Source organism: Pseudophryne corroboree, chromosome 5 (assembly GCF_028390025.1).
Source record: "Pseudophryne corroboree isolate aPseCor3 chromosome 5, aPseCor3.hap2, whole genome shotgun sequence".
Taxonomy (NCBI): domain Eukaryota; kingdom Metazoa; phylum Chordata; class Amphibia; order Anura; family Myobatrachidae; genus Pseudophryne; species Pseudophryne corroboree.
In genome coordinates, this window is record NC_086448.1 from 379,607,195 (window position 1) to 379,610,108 (window position 2,914).

Here is a 2,914-nt window from a genome sequence, read left to right on the forward strand (position 1 = left end):
CAGAGACTCACTCAGTAATCACTGGGGAATCCTATTAATGGATCCTGTCCTTAAAGAAATCCTGCCCCCTCGCCCCGACATCGTCTTCAGGAAATCAAAAAATCTGAAAGATATGCTGGCTCCAAGCATGCTACGTAAGGAATTTAAAGAGGAGTCACGGATGCCAAAGTGCACTGGATCCTTTAAATGTAGCTGATGCAACATCTGTAGGTACCTACACCCAGTAAGGAAAACATTTACGGACACAGAAAAAAAGAAGGAGTACAAGATTAAAGACTTCATAAACTGTAATACACAATCCGTGATTTATTTATTAGAATGTGAGTGCGGAAAACAATATGTGGGAAAAACAAAGAGACCATTGAAAATAAGGATACAAGAACATGTCCGTAATATAAAGAATAAAATGGAGAATCATGCAGTATCCAAACACTTTAACATTGCACATAATTCCAACCCGGAGGCATTGACTTTCAAAGCAATTGAACTTGTTAAGATGGGAGAGAGAGGTGGCGATCTTGCCAATAAACTCTCACGTAGAGAAATGTATTGGATTTTTCAACTGCAAACACTCCATCCGAGGGGATTGAATGATTATTATGAAATTGCTCCGTTCCTGTGAATTTACACGGCCGTAGTGTCATCACGGTTTGGATCCTTAACATTTCTAGCACACCCGCTTCACTAGCCCACCCTCCCCCCCTCCCCCACCCCTATACTCTTATCACACCCCGCATAGCACCCCGCCCCTCCACCCCCCCCAAGCCCCCCCCCCCACACAACCCCCCCCCCACCAAACCCACCCCCTTTCCAATTTAATCTCCACATCACTTTATGTTCATAGTGACGGTATAATTATGACACATGTATGGTAAGTATTAATTATTACAGTCAAACCACACTGGAAAGTCCCAATCTCGCCTGATCTTGGAAGCGAAGCAGTGTTGGGCCTGATCAGTACCAGAACAGGGAGACCACCTGGGAAGATCAGGTACTGTAACCAAACTGATTATAAAAGCCTACATGAGCATGTCATAATGATCACTGCTGTACCATTAATGATTCATATATCTGCACCTTATACTCAGGGCCGGTTCAAGGGCGCTCTGCGCCCCGGGCAGGAAAAGGGCGTGGCCTAATACAGGGGGCGTGGTCAGTTACACCCCCTGTACATTGCTAGCGCCGCTTGAATGCTGAGCGGTGCGCGATGACGTCATCGCGCGCCGCACAGCAAAAGGTCCTCTCCACGAAGGGAAACTAGACGCTATGCGTCTAGTTCCCTTCGTGGAGAGGACCTTTGCTGTGCGGTGCGCGATGACGTCATCGCGCACCGCTCAGCAAAGTTACTCTCCACGAAGGGAACTAGACGCATAGCGTCTAGTTTCCCTTTGTGGAGAGGACCTTTTGCTGTGCGGAGCACGATGACGTCATCGCGCACCGCTCAGCATTCAAGCGGCGCTAGCAATGTACAGGGGGCGTAACTGACCACGCCCCCTTTGCTGTGCGGTGCGCGATGACGTCATCGCGCACCGCTCAGCAAAGTTACTCTCCACGAAGGGAAACTAGACGCATAGCGTCTAGTTCCCTTCACAGGAGGCGGACGGGGACGGCAGCGGGCAGCGGGCAGCGGAGGCGGACGGGGGACACAGCGGGCAGCAGTGGCGGATCTTGCCACGGTGCGGCACCCTCCGGAAGGCGCCAGCGCCCTCCGGAAGGCGGCGCCCCGGTCAAAAGTCCTGCTTGCCCGTGGCAAGATCCGCTACTGCTTATACTATTCATATGCGTAAGAAACTTATCTTGCACCATGCACTTTAAAATTTATTTTGCACCTTAATGGTAATATATTCACATCCATATCCATGCAACCGTTTAAAGTCCACGTATTTATTTATTTATTTTATATATATTCCATAGTGGTCTATTTTATCAAAAACTTATTGTCACCAGCCTGATAAAATTTATCTACTGATTAACCCCCTTTCTGATCTATTTTTATGTCTAACAAACCGGAGGATCAACAATAATGTCCCTGGACATGAACTTCATGAGCATAGCCGCCGTATGAAGAAGTCTATATAAAAATCTATACAAAGATGGCCGCCGCAATGAATTCCCTGGGAGAAGTCTGCATAAGTGCTGCTGGTCTACAAGAAGTAGTGGAAGCCATGGGCGCATGCGCGGTCGCATCCCAGAAGTGGGGCGGAAGTGACGCGACGACAGAGAACCGGAAGTGGGGCGGGAAGATCCGCCGGCGCATCTTTATGAGAGTTTTTCAAAGCTCTCACACACCAAACCTGCTTTCTAAACACTGTTTTAACATCATATACATATATACTACGAAATAAGACTATTGATTAATTGTAACTAGATGTTCTTAGTCTGTCTTACATCACCATGGTCAACATAACAGGAAGTGATGTCACAATCACTATGAGATTAGTACTGGTATAAATAGAAGCCTGGTCCCATTCTACCTTTACCCCTTGATGAAGTCTGAATGACGAAACGCGTTGGGAAACCTGGCAGTGACTTCATACCAAGTTAAGCTAAAATCTTTTTATTTTTTAACTGGTATTATATTGTATTGTGTATATTGTTTTTATCCCATTTTTTAAAGAGTTTTTTCTGCTCAAATTTTATCTTAATTCAATTTTTATGTTTTAAAATTGTATTTAATAAAATTTTTTATAGATCCACCCTTTCTGATTATTCTTTTAGCACAAATACTATATATTATATATTTTTATCCAACTATTTTTACTGCATCTCTCTTAGACACCACTGGTCGCTATATCCCCCACCCCCTCTGTATATATATATAGTTTATAACAAAGAGCCCGCACATCCAAAAGAGATAGATTCAGTTATCAATATGGGTCTTTGAACCAATGGATAGATGAATCTACGACATGCT

General features: G+C 45.0%; 1 pseudogene; it reads left to right on the plus strand.

Moving 5' to 3' along the window:
• Positions 1-883: 883 nt before the first annotated feature.
• Positions 884-1,003, plus strand: LOC134930053 (5S ribosomal RNA; annotated as a pseudogene).
• Positions 1,004-2,914: the final 1,911 nt, after the last annotated feature.